Source organism: Cricetulus griseus, chromosome 6 (genome assembly GCF_003668045.3).
Source record: "Cricetulus griseus strain 17A/GY chromosome 6, alternate assembly CriGri-PICRH-1.0, whole genome shotgun sequence".
Classification (NCBI taxonomy): Eukaryota; Metazoa; Chordata; class Mammalia; order Rodentia; family Cricetidae; genus Cricetulus; species Cricetulus griseus.
In genome coordinates, this window is record NC_048599.1 from 101,249,623 (window position 1) to 101,269,504 (window position 19,882).

Sequence of the window (19,882 nt, forward strand, 5' to 3'; positions counted from 1 at the left end):
GGTTTATGTATGTACACAGGTGTGTGCATAGGTACATATCAGGATATTTTCCTCAACCTTTTCTCTACCTTATTTTTTGACACAAGGTATCTCTCTGAACTTGGAATTCACTCTTTTCGATAAGATAATTGTCTAAGGAGAACCCAGGATCCACCTGTCTCTACCTCTAGTACTAGGGTCATAGATGAGTGCTGCTACTCCTGGCTTTTTACATGAGTTTTGGGGATTTGAACTCAGGTCTGCCTGCTTGCACAGCAAATACTTTACTGACTGAGCTATCTTCCCAGCTCCCAAATCGTAATTTTTGAAGCGTGAATTTTTAGTTCTCATACATAAAGGCATAGGTTTGATCTCTGGCATTGCATATACCAGACATGTAGCACAGGTATGTAATCTTAGTAGTGGGAAAGTAGAGGCAGGAAGAGCTAAAGTTTAAGGTTATTCTTGGCTACATAGCAAGTTCCAGCCAGCTTAGATCATAAGAGATTTTTACCTCCAAAACCAAAAAAGAGCCTAGAACTCACTAGAGAGATCCTTTCCTCTTCCTCCCAAGTGCTGAGATTAAAGGGATATGCCACCATGCCTAGCCCCAAACATTTTATATTAAAAAACTAAAATTTTATTGAGGGAAACACAATAAGTATATTTTATTCATGTGTTGTGAGCAAAAATAATACTGTAAACATATCATATAACTTACTCCATTACCAAGTCTAAAACCATGTTATTAGTAAAGCTTAGTCTACTACTTTCCATATTTGTTGCTTTTAGCCCATGAGTTCTGGGAAACATTGGTTTGCTTATTTACCCAGGCATCAGTGGTCTGGAAATAATTTGAAATAAAATTTAACTTTAAAAGTAAACTAACTTGCCAGGTGGGTGGTGTATGCCTTTAACACCAGTATTCAGGAGGCAGAGGCAAATAGTTCTCTAGTTTCCAAATCAGCCTGGTCTACAGAGAAAGTTCCAGGATAGCTAGGACTGTACAGAGAAACTCTCAAAAAACAAAAGCAAACAAAGCTAAAAGTAATTTATTTGATTTTTTTTTTTCTTTTGATATATGTAGCTCTGGCTAGCCTGGAAGTCACAATATAGGCCAGACTGTTTTTGCCTTTCCAGAGATCTTCCTTTCTCTGCCTCCTGATTGTTAGGATTAAAGACATTGTGTCCGGTGTTACTTTTTTTAAATTAAAAACTATTTTTGTGATATTGGACTGATTTTTCTATTAACTCACCCATTTCACTGCATGCTTTATGCATTTCATCAACATTGAGATCAAAGTTATATTATACTATTGATAATATGACTGAAAAACATCTGGAGTATGTTATGAGTAGAGAAAAAATTTAAAACTGCTTTCCTCATTGAGGTTGGGAATACATTTCTCACTTTTGAGGAGATTCATTTCTTTCATTGATGAACTAAACATTCCCTAGCCAGTATACACAAGGTGATATCAAATCCACAGACTAAAGATCAGTTTAACTCTCACAGAAGATTTTGGAATTAAATGTGTAGTTTTCAGTTTCCAGCCATAAAAATAAAGTATGATTTAGTATTAAGTATGATGTAGTATTAAGTGCTTAGTATTAGTATGAAGTGTGATTTTTAAGTATTAGGAAAATGTGCATTTAAAGTCAAAGTAAAATGCAGTATAACTTACATAAACTTAACACTGTTTAAGATCTTGCCCTAGTCTGTATTACACCTTATTTTTCTTTAATTCTTTTTGGTATCCATCAAGTACATGTGAAGGTTTGTAGTGAAATCACAGTATATAAAGGAACTCAGAGAGATTTTAACATTGAATGGGTAATAAACTGTTTTTAGGTTATGGCTTTAGGTTTTCAGATTCATGGATTTAGGTTTGTTATTAACATATTGCTATTGCCAGGGTAGTTCTAAGATCATCTTGTATTTTGTGGTACTTTGAGGTTACAAGGGATTGTGCCACAGAAAACTCCCTGCCTATATATAGGGTTCTACTGTCCTTGAATGACCTTGTGACAGAGCACAAATGCATCCTCCTGGCACTTTTGCTCACTATAAAGGTTTTCCATTACTGACTTATAAATTACCATACACTTGACATCTTAAGACAGTACAAAATTATTTTTGTAGGTCAGGAAATCTGGATTGACTTTTCTAGGCCCTCTGGGATCCCCCACTTTAAATCATAAGAACATGAAAAGTCTATTTAATAATAAAGTTCTCTGTGATGTTTCAATATATGTATAGATTATGTAGCGTTTTAAAACAGGTTAAAAATCTCAGTCACCTCATTTCTGCATGATGAAACATTCAAAATCTAGCTTTTATAGGGCAATAGTACATAATCATAATCTATAAGAGCATCTTGCTTCTATCCATGTGTGACCTGGAACCCAGTGATCAGCTTTTCCTCATTTGCAGATGAGTTATCACCATTGCATTTACTCCGGGGGGGGGGGTGCGGATAGGGGGAAGGAGAGAGAAATGTTTTACAAGTGACGAAATATCGTTGTATGCTTGGGATCCTAAAGCCAGAACCAGTGTGTTGAAAGTGTTATGTGCAGTTTGGAGTCTCTGGGGAAGAATCCACACTGCAAGGTCACTCAAGTTGTTGACTTTGCAGTTGTAGAATGGCCATCCCTCTTCCCTTGCTTCCCATTGCCCAGGACTGCTCTTCGCTGGCTTGGTGAGGCTGAAATGCTTTCATGTGGCCATCTCTGGCAGTGACAGATCCAGGTCCTCTATTTCTAGCCCATCTGACTTCCTTTTTTGGTTAAATCTCTTACTCAAGATGGAAAAAGGTCTCTAGGTTGAGCACACCTGGATAGACAACAGGATATTCTGGTTTTTGGTATCTGTAATCTCTGAGTACCTGTAGAGTTCCCTTTTCTTTTACTATAACCACTCACAGGTTCCAGGAATTGGAGCATAGACCTTTTTAAATATATATTTTTGATTATGAAAACTTGTCTGCTTTTTTTTTTTAATTTTATGTGTGTTTTACCTGCATGCTTGTCTGTGTGAGAGTGTTGAAATCCCCTGAAGCTGGAGTTAGACAGTTGTGAGCTGCCATATAGGTATTGGGAATTGAAGCTGGGTCTTTCTGAGGAGTAGCCAGTACTTTTAACTGTCGAGAGCCATCTCTCCAGCCCATGGAGCATGGACGTTTTGAGGGACCATTCTATCTATTACAAATTGACTCCTTAAAATATTTTTGTATGTTTAATTAAAGTCACTGAAAAATATAATTTCTGGCTGATTTAGATATGGTCGGCACTCTTAATAAGTATCTAATAGCATATTTAATAGTATCACTGGTTTTGAAATCAAGCTAAGTTTAGTGGTTGAATTTTTCCTTTTTCTTTTCACTTTTTCTTTCACAGTGTATTTTTCAGATTCTATTTCAAAAGAGGAAGAAGTAGTCACTAAATGAAAATTGTTCTTGTTAACTACAGAGCATATGGAGAATTCATAACATTATTGAACACAGGACAAGATAGAATTGATAAAACCATGCTTAGAAGAAATACAGTATAGGAAAAGAAGATTTATACATTTATTAATGGAGGCATAGGGCAGTCTTATTTAAAATTATCCATATTTTAAACTGCAAAGCCAGGGCAGTATGTCCAAATAAGATTTGGGGTAAGTGAGGAGTATAGGGGACTCAGGGAAAGGGGCAAGTTGAAGACTTAGAAACCAAGCATCCTTTGGGAAGCTTTTATGTGACATCATTAATACAGAGCCTTTAAGGTTGTGACTTTGTAAATTTGCCCCAATCTTGCTTACATACAATCTTACCATTTACCACCCAGGACTTCTCTTGGATATATTAGACTCTTGAGTTTGTGGCTAAGAAAATATTGGTTCCTCTTTAACACCTGTCCCCTGGGCTGTGTTCTGGTAGTGTTTGACTCTCCATAGAGTGTTTACTGTTGGCAGTCCTGGTACCTTTGTGTGGAGACATTACCTCTACCCCCAGGTTAATTATGTTCAGATGTACAGAAAGTGGGTAGGATGATATTAGTGAAGGAGAGATTCCTTACATCTGTGCCTTCCAAGCTTTAAAAAGTGTTACTTTAATGTTTTCCAAAATCTAGATGATTATGAGTAAGTCAAGCTGTGCAGGAGAGGTATGGCTGGTTATGCCTCTTGCTTGAAGGGTTAATTGCCTTGCTGTGTTTCATAATGCTAGTTCCAGGTCTTTTGTAAACAATGCTGAAATAAGAACATAAACATCTGTGTGCAGATAGGGCTGCCTAAAGCTATGCTTGTAAAATGAACATTTCTCTAAAAAAAAAAAATAATAATTTGCAGGAATGTATCTGCCTGATATATGTGAGCATTTTTTCATCACACAGAGCAATCGGTAAAGCCAGTGTGCAGGTGATAAGGAAGAGGGAGCAATCATGAATAGCAGAATGACATTCTAAGAGCAGAGGAAAAAATGATTTGTACTTTGGGAGAGTAAACTCATACAGACCATCCATAAATCTGTCCTTTGAATTGCTGTCCCATTTATACTCTCATTTTGCATTTATGTTGCTAAATATCTTCTTTGAGTCCTTTCTCCAAAAGGAACAGTTTGTACTTAAAACAGAATTTTTATTTTTGTCAGCTTTGAAATGAGACACCTTCTGGTTTCTGACTTTGTACTTTAAGATATTAAGCATATTAAGTTCACTAATATTCACACATTCACTAATCCTAAAGGAAAGTGTTGCCCTTCTTTCCAGTCTTACAGGAAAAGAAATTTCCCAAATTCTTAAATGGCCTGAGAATGGGGGCTCATTCCCAAAGTAATGGTACCTACTGTATGGTGACCATCTTGCTGAAACATTTGAGATTTTGGAATAAACTTTAATTTTATATGCTAAGATAAATAGTAGGCAAATGTTAAATAGAACATGTATGTTAAACAGGGTAACAAGTGTATTATTCTCTGCTTCTCTACTTTTCTCTAGAGACACTAGATGGCAACTTGGGAAGTGCTGCTTGCTTAGCAAGAGCTTAGGGATTCCTGTCAACAGAGTAAAGCTCATGGCCTGCCAGCTACAAAGGTAAGGGGGTTTGAGCTTCTCTCAGAACTGCTAGCTCTCGTGTGTGTGTGTGTGTGTGTGTGTGTGTGTGTGTGTGTGTGTGTGTGTGTATGTGTGTGTGTGTGTGTGTGTGTGTGTGCGCGTGCACATATACATGTGTACACATGCACATGTTGAGGCCAGAGGTCAATGTCAAGTGTCTTCCTATTTGTTTCCACCTTAGTTTTTGAGACAAGGTCTTTCACTGAACCTGGAACTCACTGATTCAGCTAGACTGACTGGCCAGAAAGCCCCAGGGTTTCTCCTATCTCTGGTCTAAAGTAAAACTTTGAATTAAAATTGCTCTTTTTCATAAGGATTGGTCTCTAAAATATTAATGAAAATAACAGCTGTTTCTGTTCAACAGTTCTCAAACACTAGTATCGTATAATGTTAATATTCAGTGTAGGGGTTAGGGGATGAAATCTGGAGGGTTAGTAAATTTAGAAATGGCCTTTTGGAGATGGGATGTGTATTAGCATGTGAAAACACACTGAAGACTTAAATTCTTTAGTTTTTCTTAATCCAAAAGTTCTTAAACTTAGCTTTTTAGCAAAGAGTAAAAAAATAAAAGTTCTAATTTACCTAAGAATTTTAATTGTGGTAACCGAAGTTAATCTACAGAGTGTTTTGTGCATTACAGAATAATGTGAGGCAAAAAGTTTACGTATTTTGTAGCCATGTAAACTTATTTGCTTGTGGAAGTTTATCGCCGTAAATGTTGCCAGCCAACCCAGAAACATCAAGTTGAAGTTACATAGTTTGTCCCTCATACCTTTTTGAACATGTACATGCCAACCACAAGGATGTTAGAGAAATGAAGAATGGTGATTTTGTGTGCAAATCATTTATTGTTTATGTAGTTCCTAAAAATGGAAGGACAATAGCAATTTAATAATAATAGGGCAGTCTGGTTTGCAAAATTTCTCCAGATGTGGTGAACTAATGATAAAAAAATTGATAAATGTTAATTCATAAATTGATATATGTGTTTCTTCTTGAGTCTTGGGGTTCAAATCAGAGAAATTGCATAAATAGGCAGCTTCTCCTCCCCCTCCCCAAATTAAGGAGAAACTGAAAACTACATTTATTTTTAAAAGTAAACCAGCCAGGTGATGGTGGTGCATGCCTTTAATCTCAGCACTTAGGAGGCAAAGGCAAGTGGATCTCTTTAAATTCAAGGCCAGCCTTGGTCTACATAGTGAGTTCCAGGACTACACAGAGAAACCCTGTCTGAAAAAACAAAACAAAAAAATAGTAAATCATTTTAAATCAATTATGAAGAAGAGAGAGAGAACACTGATAATTTTTTTTACACACTTAATTGCATTTTGAGTTACTTGATGTGCAAATTAATGATCTGACTAAAAGTATTCTCCATTAGATTTATTCCCTGAGAAGGAGATACTATGTCTAAATCATTGTACCCTGGAGTCTAGCATAGTTAACACTTGTACATATGAAATAGTGTTCATTGACTTCATTCTGAGGCAAATAAGATTTGAATTTCAGGATAGAGGGATAGTTAATGAGGGGGATCAGTGATTGGTGTCAACTGAAAAGGGATGAATGAGTGGTCTTTACTGGTGTTCTAGGATGAGGAAGGGAGCTAACTAAAACCCTGCATAAGTAGGGACAGACTAGAGAAAGCATAGGCTGGGTTGGAAGGCAGGCATCAGGCTGCAGGGATCTGGAAACAAGTATTCTAAGAGGATTCTTTTTTCATAACTGGTCCTTTCCTCTCATTTTGGGTAGCACTGCTTGATTTCTGATTATCATTCATTCTTGAATTTAGCAGTATCCTGTTTTTTTTGTTTGTTTGTTTGTTTTTGTTTTTGATGTAGTGTTACCTTCTCTTAGCCACCATTTACATTTTTATTAGTGATTTTGCTAAATTAAAAAAAAATTCAATTTAGGGCTAACGAGATGACTTTAGTGGTTAAGAGCACTTGCTGTTCTTCCAAAGATTGAGAGGTCAATCCCTAGCACCTGTATCAGATGGCTCACAACTGCTTGTAACTTCAGTTTTAAGAGGACCCACTGTCTCTGACCTCTGAGGACACCTGCCCTCCCATGCCACATACAAATACATGCACTGATTAAAAATAATAAACATTACTCTTTTTTAAAAAATTTAAGCAAGGTGGCAGGGTCCAGCCTGTATTAGTCCCACGCTACAGAGGCCATCTATTCTGGACTGATGTCTTTGGGGCTGTGATTGGAACCAGCGGAACAGCCCCAGGTCCAATCCTGAGTGGGGGAGTGTGAATCAGGAAGCCCTAGCCATCCAAAGGAGTTGAGAACAAGACAGAGACATCTTGTCATCTCAGGAGGGCTCTCAGTCAGTACTAGAGACCACTGTTTATTCAAGCATCCTTTTAAATAGCTTTCCAAAAGTTGGAGTACTGGCAGAAACATCTATTATCATGTATAGAGCAGATATTTCCTTTAATCCTAGGGATGGTTCCAGAAAGCAGTTACACAAGCCCCCAGACTTTCGTAACAGCCTTACTAGTCCCTAGGCTTGCCCCACCAACCCTCATGATGGGTGTGGGTCCACCCAGGGGCCTAGGTCTATTGTTATACAAACTAGGAGATAGTCTCCTCTGTGGCCAAGCCATCTGGAGGCAACCAGCCCATATCTAAAAGACAATGGGAAATTCGAGCTCCTGGAATGGAGCTGAGGCCTGTATCCGAAATATCAGATTCAAGATTTGGGCCCAGACAGCCAAGTATTGTGGTACACTCCTGTAATCCCAGCACTTGAGAAGCAGGAGGATCAGGCATTTCAGGACAGCTACGTGCCACCCAGTCTCAAAGAAAAAAAAAAAAAAAAAGGAAATCAATCTTGTGCATATCTTTAGTCTCAGCACTCAGGAGGCACTGGCAAGCAGATCTCTGGACTTCAGGGCCAGCCTGATCTATGTAGTAAGTTCCAGACCAGCCAGGGTTGCTTAGATGAGACTTTGTTTCACAACACATAGGGTGTGTGTGTGTGTGTGTGTGTGTGTTCAATTTTTTACAGCAAGGTTGAATAAACTTTCTCTTTTTCTTTCTTTTTTCTTTCTCTTTTTCTAAGCTAGGACAGCTCTGGCTGTCCTAGAACTCAGTCTGGAGACCAGGCTAGCCTCAGATTCCCAGAGATCTGCCTGCTTCTACCTTCTGAGTGCTGGCATTAGTGTGCGTCACCCCCTCCCAAGTGTAAACTTTTCTTTAAAGGTGCACTTAGAGTCTTTTTGAGGACCACATGTGATCTCTATTGCATATTCTTTGACCACTTCTTCTCCTTCCCTTGCCATTTAAAATTGTGAACCCTTTCTTCCTTTGTCCTAGGACCATAGTTTATGAGCTTGGGGAAAGGTCATAGTTTATGAGCTTGGGGAAAGGTAAGATGGGTGGGTGAGAGTAAGATCCAAGATCCTTTCTTTCCATGGTTTTAAAGACCCTCAGCATTTGCTTATTCTGACTTATGTTGACTTAATATGAAATCCCACGCATCAGCCTTCAGAAGATCTGTCAGTATATTGTTGTTATTATTATTATTACTACTGTGTGTGGTGTATATGTGTGCACATGGGCACACATATTCATAAGTATGAACACACATATGCCACAACTTGCATGTACTACCTCAATTGTTGGTCTGTTACAATAAATCTTTCCGCTAAAAGCCGCTGGAGCCCCACCGCCACATGTGTGCTTTACACCAGCCGCCCGCCCAAGTTAGGGCCCAAATTAATGCACAGAGAGACTTGTATTAGGTTCAAATGCTGCTTGGCCAATGACAATGACTAGGCCAATGACAATGTTAGCTCAGTCTTAATTATAAGTCTATATATTTTATAAGACTTATCTAATAGAGGATGCCTTTCGCTGGCACCCTGACTTGCCAGTGGCTCACATGGCGCCGCTAGAGGAAGAGCAGAGAGGAAAAGGGACACTTCCTGTTTCTCCTTGCTTAAATATGAGTCTCCTTGCTATGTCACTTCCTGCCTGGATCACCACTTCTCTACTACATTTCCCAGAATCCTCTTTGACTCCTAGTCCTGTCTAACTTGCTGTTTCATTGGCCAAACAGAACTTTATTAAACAATCAAGATAAACATATATAGAAGTACTTCCCCCATCATTGGTCCCTGCCTTTTACTTTGATTGAGATAAGCCCATGCCCCTCCCCTCATTTCCCCCCACTGTGTATATGGCCCATGAGCTTCTGGAGGTTTTCTTTTCTGCCTCCTTTCTCTGTAGGATCACTAGGTTACCGATGGATACCATCTTGCTGGGCTTTACATGTGTTCTGTGGATTCAGACTTAAATCTTCTTGTTTACACAGCAGGTGCTTTGCCTACTCAGGCATCTGTTTTATTGTAACTTAATATGTTACCTTCTCTTGTGTGATATCATAGCCTACTAGCTTGTCTTTTCCTTTGAAAAGGCTCAACTCAGGCCTTTGGCAGTTTTCCCATGCCCCCTCCAAAGTTTACTAGGTACTTTGGGAACAGAAACACCATCAGATAAATTAATTTTAATATGAATTTTTAAAAAAAATCGGGAACACATGATCAGAAATCCATGTAATAAGTAAAAGCCTGTGACTATGCGTATAACTTAGTTGTAGAGCACATGCCTAGCAAGTACAGGTCCCTGGGTTTAGTCTTTATCAATTCATGTGTGTGTACATGGACACACACCATAGTCATCTATATTCAAGAGAGAGAATTTTAGACTCAAATATAGCCATTGAAAATGATATCTAAGATAGGCATTGTAGCTCCTGCCTGTAATTCCAGGATGGGGAAAGCAGAAGTGTGAAAACTGTTCAAAATTTGAGGCCAGCATGATCTACAGAGCAAGTTTCAGGCCAGCCAGAAGTATATAGTGAGGTACCATCTCAAAAATAAAGTGCCTGTTATGTTTTTGAAGAAAAAGAGAAAAAGAGGCGGATGAGACATAGGATGAGACATGTTAACCAGTTTTTTATAAGCCCGGCAGAGTAGGGAGACTAAGAGAGAAGAAGAACAGGGGTAATGGCTGACCGCCATGGCTGGTCGCCATAGAGAGGCAGAGAGAGAGTGTAAGCGAGAGAGTGAAGAAGCAACAGAGAGAGTAGAGAGCAGCAGAGAAGTTGGAACTTTTAAAGGGAAGACTGCACATGTGCACTGAGGTTCCACGCATGCCCAAGTCCTCATGCATGCGTAGTGGGATGTGGTGATGGCATGTCCCTGTGCGTGCCCTGACTCTTGTCAGGGGGCAGGGTCTGTCACTTAAAGAGATATTGCCGATAAGCATTAAAGCCTGAACCTTTCATTCCCACCTCTACTTATTATTTAAAAAGGTGGGGTGTTAGACATGGCAGGTTAAGGAATAAGGGGGTTGAATTCTCAAGACTGCTTCCTGCTGGCGTGGGGGGCGTTGACCATCTTTGGGGGACCTGAGAAGATTGGGATGCTGCCACATCCTGGGGTAGCTGGTTGTTTCATTGCAGTCCAGGCTGTGCAGAACTCCCTGGTGCCTCTTAGACCTGTTTGTTTGGATCCAATTCAGCTCCCTGGAACTTACAAGAATCTTAGAGTTTGTGGAAACATAAGTATTAGACACATTAGCAGCATATTCTTGTTAGAAGCAACTTGGCTGAAAGCATTACCATTTTAAAATTGACAGATATTTTTTTAGGGCAATGAAAAGCATCTTAATCTTGACCTAGTAGTTATGATCATACAGTGGTATTGTAGAACTGATTGTGAACAGTAGCATGAGAAAAATCAGGAACATATTTCATTCTTTTTAATGTCTCAACTCACTTTATCATCACTTAAGCCTTTTTATCCTTAGACCTTCATAACTAATTCATACACCTTACATAACCATCTTAGACCTTCCAGTGCCATTTAATATTAGTGGCATTACTATTGAGTACTATGGTAGAATTTAGGTAAATGCTCTTTAAAGCTATAAAAAAAAACTATATGATTTTTGAAATTATATATGTCCACATGTTGACAAGACTGAAATATGTGCTGCTATGGACTTTTAACAGCAGTTGTCTCTGAATGGTGATACTCTAAGTGACTCCTGACCTCCCCTACCTCCACCCCTTTTTTGTATTTAAATTTTTTTTACTAAGTTCAACAGGTACAATTTTGTGTGTATTCTCAGAAGGAACATGTGATCTTCCAAACGTCAATTAAAACATGAACTTTAAGTATTTGTTTTGCTATTTTTGAATGATATAATATTGGCATATGCAGGATACCCAGTTTCTTAATTTTTTTTATTCTCAAAGGAGTTTATGTTATTTAGGTTTTCACAATCTGGTAGGTACTTTAATTTTAGCTTACATTTTTGGGTAAATTTAGCTATAATTATCATTTTACTTTATGCTCACAAATGAGTGCATTTCAACAGTTTAGTGATAAGTTTGGTTAGTATACCATAGCTCTCAGTCTGCAGTAAGATTATGACACCTTACTCAACCCATATGATAGTTTTTGGATGGTTTTGTTTGGATATTGTTTTGAAAACAAGTCTTAAACTGTTGTCCTGGTTGATCTAGAACTCACTGTGTAGCCTAAGCTGACTTCAAGCTCAGGATGTTCTTCTTTCATAAACCACAGTAGCCAGTTCTAAACCAAGTTATACAGCAGTCAAATGGGAAAAAAGTGATGCTTCATGTTTTTACATATAGACTAATTTAGAAATTTATCAGTGGAAAAATTAATGATTAATAAGGAGTTATTACCCAGTGTTTATAAAATCAAAGTTATTTTGGTATATATTTTCAGTAGCTATAAATTTATATAAAGTCTCTTTTTAAGTTATTGCTGGTCTGGAGAGTTAGAGCCTCTATAACAAAAAGGAGGGATCAGAAGCCTGGGGTAAACCACTTTATCATCAAGCCATCTCTACTACATCTTGCTTTTGTTTTAAGAAAAAAAATCAGTGACTTCCATTTGAGTGCTTATAGTAAACAAATCATTGAGTTTATTTATTTTACTCTCAAAAGTATATTTGAGTAATTGAGTTAAAGCTTGGCTCTGAAAACAATGTATTCATTCTCTGATGTAGGATCTGTAGGACTAATGTCTTACTCCCTCATACAACAACACTTGGTTAACATTAAAGTTTCTTAAACTTAGTTCACTTCTCTGTTACTTGATGTGGCTAATCTCTGACCTACACCACCAGTACCAGGCGTTTGTGTCCTCACCAGTACGGAAACACTGGAATGCAGCTATTTACAATTTTCTTAGGAATGGGAATACAGTATTTTAGATTCTTCATAATTTTTTAACTTCAAGTCATGCACTTCACAAGCCATTTATAAGTGCCCTTGGCAGCTTCTGTTATATAAAAATATTTTCAAACTTGCTGTGAAAACATGTTGAGCCCCAATTTAAAGGTTTGAGATTTAGATTATCAGAGATAACACTTAGAATCTCTTAGAGGAATTGTTAGCATTTCTATCTGTAGATGTTTGAACTGTTATTTTAGTATTTATAGCTATCTCCACAGGGTATTACATAATAGTGATAAGAGCATGGTTATTTGTGTCAGTTTGCTAGGAAAGTGGCTATCTAGGTGAGATACTTATTTTGGAGGAAAACAATAACACTTGAAGGTACCAAAGGTCAGCTTCTTAAGAAGCATTTTTAGAACTATCAATTTGTATGTAGTTAAAATTTAAATGTTTCATGCATTTAACTGAGTGATGTGTTGCCTTAGGTAGCTAACTTACAGATAACTGCCTTGCCCTGCCTGAGCTTACAGTTTGTTGGTGGTGACAAAAGCATGATAAGATGTTCTTTGGATTATCCTAGTGTTCCTCTCTTCATAGGCAGCATTGTACAGTTAGAGGTGAGTAGAGAAAATGGTCTATTTTACCTGGGATAAGGGAAGACAGTTTCTTCTCCCCATCTCCTAAACTAGGGTAGTTTTGTCCCAAGACTTGCTGCTATAGCCAGTGGTACATTTCTGCATGGGAATTACCTACTTTTTCTGAGCAAGACATTGAACACACATAAACAAAATTATGAAAAATATAATTTCCCCATACACCATTAATTTATTTGGGATGAGAATACGTTTACTGTGTTTAACAAATGATAGGGGAGAGGAACGTGAGAGGAAGAGCTGGGATGGGCGAAATGGCTCAGTCAGTAAAGTACTTCTTTACTGACTGGTAGATCCAGTACAAGCAGGATCGCACTTCTCTGGGGAGAGGGGAGCACTACACTCAACACGCAGAGAGGGGTGGTTTCCTGAAGCTCATGGCCAGCCAGTCTAGCCCAGAGGATGAGTTCCAAGCTCAGTTCCAAATTCAGTGGACAGAACCTATTTTAAAAGGTAAGGTAAGCCGGCAAGTGGTGGTACACACCTTTAATCCCAGCACTCAGGAGGCAGAGACAGCTGGGTCTTTGCAAATTTGAAGCCAGCATGATCTACAAAGTGAGTTCCAGGACAAGCTCCAAAAGCTACAGAGAAACTCTGTCTGGACAAACCAAAAGAAAAAAAGAATAAAGTGAAAGACATGTAAAGTGTACCTCTGTAGACATTTGTGTGAATCTGCATGCACATGTTACATATACATAAACAAGTACATACCACACAATACACATACTGTATATAGAAGCACACCAAATAAAGTTGGCAGATTTCTTTTTAAGTGGGCCATTTACCTTGTTTCAATTTGATTTGTATCTATATATATTTGATTTGCTTATATTTAAGATAACATTAAATAAGTAGGTTGTAAAGTTATGGAAGAGGAAATTGTATATAGATCATTTATATTCAGGAGCAAATGAATTTTGATGACTTTCTAAGTAGTAATTTTAAATTTTAAAGTGTGTGTGTGTGTGTGTGTGTGTGTGTGTGTGTGTGTGTGTGTGTTGTTTTGTGACAAGGTATCCCCATGTAACTCAGGCTGGCTATGTAACCCAGGCTGGCTATGATCTTCCTGCTTCAGCCTTCCTTAAGTGGGGATTTTAGGCATTGTACCACCAAGCCTGCCTTGGGTCTGGTTTTTCCTATCAGATTTCAAATGTTAAGAAAAAAAAATTCTGTTTTATGTATCTGTAGTTTTTTTCTTGTCCGCTAGGTCCCATCACCCTTGAGCCCCAAATAAGCACACAAAGATTTATATTAATTATTAGACTGATGGCCAATGGCTAGGGCTTCTTATTGGGTAGTTCTGTCTTAATTATTAACCCATTTCTGTTAATTCTATGTGTTAACACGTGGTCTTGGCTTACCAGAGAATGTCCAGACCTGTTTCTCCTTTGGCAGCCACATGACATCTTCACAGAGCCTCTCTGCCTACCTTTCCCAGAGTTCTCCTCATCTCCTGCCTCAGTTGGCCAAACTTTGCTTTATTCATCAACCAATAAGAGAAACATATATACAGAAGGACATCCCCCATCAGTTTTAATGGCTGCTGTCAAACCATGCCCTAAGGGCTAAATTAAATTCTTCCTCCTTTCTTAACCCTTTCATGGACTTGATGGATTAATACCTCTAATTAATGCAATGTAAATTTTCATATTTCAGAAGTAATTATTGTTATAAATATTCTTGTTTTTTGATGAAATAATGTTGAGAGTGATCAAGTGCTTTCATTTTCAAAATCAATGCATTTCAAGACATGCTTCAGTGCTATTTGTAACAATATGAAACCATTTTGTTTTTCAGTATCTTTGCCATGAAACAGAGGACATGATAAGCTGTTTAACTTAATGAAATTCAAGTTACATGTGAATTCTGCCAGGTAAGTGCATGATACAATAGTTAATATTTTGAGCCATGTTTCATATTATAAGTTAAAAACTTTATTTTTAATAAGTTGTACCTACTAGATAAATATTTCAATGCTTTTTCTCTAAATCTGAAGCTTGTTATTAGTATGTTTGTTTAGTTGGTACTCATTTCTGAATTATCTAATTAAGATCATTAAAATAACTGGTGTAGTGACATAGATGTGTAATCTCATTATAGAGACAATCCACCCCAAGATTAAGGCCTGTGCTATGTAGCAATACCCTGTCTAAAAAAAGCAAACCAATGAAAAAGATTATCTAAATACATGTATTATGGTTTTAATGTCTTCTAAAATGAGTTCTTGTGATACGTTAGAAAAGTGTACAAATATCAAATAGCAGTTGCAAAATGACAAATCTCAAGTCTTCTTGGTTCAGTTTATCTGGGGTGCTAGGATCATGAGGTCACATCAGTGCCTTGCTTTAAAAAAAGCAAGCTATAAGTTATTAAAAGGGTTAATTTGAATCTTTAAGTGGAAATTCCGAAGTATGAAAGTAATCTTGACCCAGAAATGTATTTTTTATTTATTTTTGTTTTTTCAAGACAGGGTTTCTCTATAGCTTTGGCGCCTGTTCTGGAACTCACTCTGTAGACCAAGCTGGCCTCGAACTCATAGAGATCCACCTGTCTCTGCCTCCCAAATGCTGGGATTAAAGGTACCACCACCACCTGGCCAGAAATGTGTTTTTATAGTTGTATTTGAATCTGGATCAAAATTGTTGGCTAGTGTGTCTATTGGATCTTCATTCCTTCTGCTCTTCCTCTTTCCCTGTGAATTTTACTTGTTGAAAAGACTGGGTAATATGTTTTGTTTTTTGTTTGTTTGTTTTGTTTTGTTTTGTTTTCCTGGTGGTGTTTTTTTTTATTTGAATTAGAAAAAAGATTGTTTTACATGTCAGTCCCAGTTCCCTCTCCCTCCCCTCCTCCCCAACTGGGTAGTATCTTAAGAAATGTTTTTATGTGTTGGTTTGAGCTGATTGCTTGCTATTGGTAATATTAAATATGTTTCGTATGCTCTGTGTTGTTTTTTTGTTAACTAGAATCAGCTCTAACAACAACTCTTCATCCTCTGTAATGATTTTATTTCAGTTCTGCTGTTCAATTGATATGTGTTGTCAGCTTGATCTAAACACTAAAGATCCCATCACCTTTCTCCCAATATTGTGGTTGTGTGGTTGTGTGGTTGTGTTGTTACTTTGAGACAGGGTTTCACTATGTAGTTCTGGTTGGCTTTCTTTGAATTCTGTTTCTACTTAATGGTTTTTGTTTTTAAGTAAATGATTCTTTGATGGTATGTAACCATTTCAGATTCAGAAGGTTTTTCTGGAACACACATGTGTGGATGAAAGTACTTGTATTATTTTTGTCTTATTTCTTAGATGGACTATTTTGGTTTTGCTTGATACTGAAGTATAAATTACACACTTGGACCAAAATACACTTGTGGAGTTTTGTTTTGTCAATCTTTTGTTGATGAACATTGCCTTTTGGGTTCTTTTAAAGAAACAATAAGCGCTAGAAAGATGGCTCAGCAGTTAAGAGTACTTGATGTTGCTGTTCTTCCAGAGGATCTGGGTTTTGTTCTCATCACTCAGATGGCTGCTGGGGATCTGGTATGCTCTTTTGGTGTCTAATGGGTACCACAGCACACAGTGCACATACATGTAGGCAAAACACTCACTAATGAAAAGTAAAAGTAAATCTAAAATAGAAACTTGCCTACATTAAAATCACATTCTAACACTCTGACTTGATTTGTGTGATGTGAAGTGGCCAAAGGTAGAATCTGTGGGTTTTGTTTTTTCTTGATTTAGCATAGCATTAAAGACTTTAAAGAACTTAAAAATGAAACCTGTATGTAACATTTGCTAAATTATTTGGATGTAGAAAAATCATTTAATGATAGTTGCTTTATGGCCCTCATTTCATGCTCCCTTTGGGATTTATATTTCATAAACAAGTTACATGTGTGCTTCAGGATTTGTTTTGTGGGGCACTATAATAAAAAGTACAGATTGAATAAAAATGAATAATTATTGCTTGTTAAGACCCTTTTATGGCCAGGTGTCGGTGGTGGTACACACCTTTAATCCCAGCCCTCAAGAGGCAGAAGCAATTGGGTCTTTGAGTTCGAGGCTAACCTGGTCTACCAAAAAAAAAAAAAAAAGAGAGATCCTTTTATGTACCAAGTTATTCTTAAAAAAAGTATCTATTTTACTGTAAAGTCTCTCTCTATATATATGGTAAAATATATAAAATATTCTATGAACCAACAATATTTACTCTTTTTCTTTCAGTTTTTATCTTCCTTAAGTTATATTTTTCTTTCCTTGCTTTTTTTTTTCAAGACAGGGTTTCTCTGTGTGGCTCTTGTTGTACTAGAACTCACTCTGTAGACCAGGCTAGCCTCAAACTCAGAGATTCACCAGCCTCTGCCTCCAAGTGCTGGAGTTAAATGCCAGCACCAACACACCTTGGTGAGATTTTTTTTAACTTAATTTTCTTTTATTTTGAATATGATAATACTGAAGTCTTAATTTTTGCCATTCATTTTGCTTTTGCTGCTTCTCTGAGCTTCCAGAGTCTGTGGTGTTGTATGTTGATAATCAAAAACAAAACAAAACTCAGCTGTTATTAACTAAAATAGTTTCTTCCTTCCTTTCTTTCTCTTTCCTTTTTTCTTCTCCCTCCCTTCCTTCTATCCCCCCCTCTTTCTTTCTTTCTTTCTTTCTTTCTTTCTTTCTTTCTTTCTTTCTTTCTTTGTCTTTCATGAAGCAAATTCTCACTCATAGTCTAGGCAGGCCCAAAATCACTAGGTAGCCCAGGCTGGCTTTGAAAATATGGCAGTTCTTCTGCCCCAGACTCCCAGATGCTAAGATTGCAGATGGGACCCACCTTGTCTGGCCTTTGGTACTTATCATTTCCCCACAGTTCTTGCATGTTCTATTCCTGGTTGGATTTTTCCTTTTTTTATTTATTTTTGAATTTAAATTAGAAACGATTGTTTTACATGACAATTCCAGTTCCCTGTCCCTCCCCTCCTCCCCTGCCCCCACTAACATCCTACCTATCCTATACCATTTCTGCTCCCCAGAGAGAATGAGGTCCTCCATTGGGGTGGTCTTCAGAGTCATATCCTTTGGAAGAGGGCCCTAGGCGCTCCCCCATGTGTCTAGGCTGAGGAAGTACCCCTCTATGGGAAATGGGATTCCAAAGTCCATTCCTAGGGATACGTACTGATCTACTACAAGAAGCCCCATAGATTTCTGAGGCCTCCTCACTGACACCCACATTCATAGGATCTGGATCAGTTCCATGCTGGTTTCCCAGTGGTCAGTCTGGGGGCCAAGACTTCCCACTTGTTCAAGACAGCTGTTTCTGTGGGTTTCATCAGCCTGGTCTTGTCCACTTTACTTATTACTACTCCTTCTCTGCAACTGGATTCTAGTTCAGTTCAGTGTTTAGCTGTTGGTATCTGCTTCTACTTCCATCACCTGCTGGATGAAGGCTCTAGGATGGCGCATAAGTTAGACATCAATCTCATTATCAGGGCTAGGCATTTAAGGTAGCCTCTCCTCTGTTGCTTAGAGGATTAGTTGGTATCATCCTTGAAGATCTCTGAACATTTCCCTAGTGCCTGAATTCTCTTTAAACCTATACTGGCTCCCTCTCTGATGGTATCTCTTATTTTGCTCTGCTCTATTCTTCCCCCTACACAACCTTCCTGCTCCTTTATGTCCTCCTCACTCCTCCTCTTCTCCCCTTCTCATTCTACTAGCTCCCTTTCCCCTCCCCCCATTCTCCCAATTTGCTCAGGAGATCTTGTCTGTTTCCCATTGTCCTGGGGACCATGTGTGTCTCTCTTAGAGTCCTCCTTGTTGCCTAACTTCTCTAGTGGTGTGGATTGTAGGCTGGTAATCCTTTGCTTTATGTGTAAAATCTATATATGATTGAGTGCATATCATGTTTGTCTTTTTGTGAGTGGGTTACCTCGCTCAGGATGGTTTCTTCTAGTTCCATCCATTTGCCTGTAAATTTCAAGATTCCATTGTTTTTTTTCCACTGAATAGTACTCCATTGTGTAAATGTACCACATTTTCTCTATCCATTCTTCGGTTGAGGGGCATCTAGGCTGCTTCCAGTTTCTGGTTATTACAAATAGGCTGCTATGAACATAGTTGAACAGATATCCTTGTTGTAGAAATGTATTCCCCTTTCTCCACATCCTCTCAGCATAAACTGTCATTGGTGTTTTTGATACTAGCCATTCTGATAGGAGTAAGATGGTATCTCAGAGTTGTTTTGATTTGCATTTCCCTGATGGCTAAGGATGTTGAACACTTTCTTATGTGTCTTTTAGCCATTTTAGCTTCCTCTATTGAGAATTGTCTATTTAGTTCTGTTCCCCACTTTTTAATTGGATTGTTTGGTGTTTTGGAGACTAGCTTCTTGAGTTCTTTGTATAGTTTGGAGATCAGCCCTCTGTCAGATGTGGGGTTGGTGAATATCTTTTCCCAGTCTGTTGGCTGCCTTTTTGTCTTGCTGACTGTGTCCTTTGCCTTACAGAAGCTTCTCCGTTTCAGGAGGTCCCATTTATAATTGTTGATTTCGGTGTCTGTTCTACAGGTGTAATGTTCAGAAAGTTGTCTCCTGTACCAACTCGTTCAAGGGTACTTCCCACTTTGTCTTCTAATAGGTTCAGTGTGGCTGGATTTATGTTGAGGTCTTTGATCCATTTGGACTTAAGTTTTGTGCATGGCGATAGACATAGATCTATCCGCAGTCTTCTACATGCCAGCATACAGTTATGCCAGCACCATTTGTTAAAGATACTCTCCTCATTCCAATGTATATCTTTAGCTTCTTTGTCAAAATCAGGTGTATTGGCCTTTCCTCAAGCTTACTGGTTCCTTCCTTAGTCCTGTCTAGTCTCCTGATGAGCCAACTAAGGGCATTCTTCATTTTACATTTTTACCTCAGTTTGTATCCTTTTTCTCAT

At 38.1% G+C, this 19,882-nt stretch overlaps 1 protein-coding gene across 2 annotated transcripts in view; it reads left to right on the forward strand.

Moving 5' to 3' along the window:
* Window positions 1-19,882, forward strand: part of Atf2 (activating transcription factor 2) — an 86,351-nt gene that overhangs the window by 7,184 nt on the left and 59,285 nt on the right. For both annotated transcript variants that reach the window (XM_027420160.2, XM_027420159.2), the window contains exons 2-3: window positions 4,957-5,052; window positions 14,758-14,833. The gene's annotated coding sequence lies outside the window, so the exon portion shown is untranslated. The remainder of the gene's footprint in view (window positions 1-4,956; window positions 5,053-14,757; window positions 14,834-19,882) is intronic.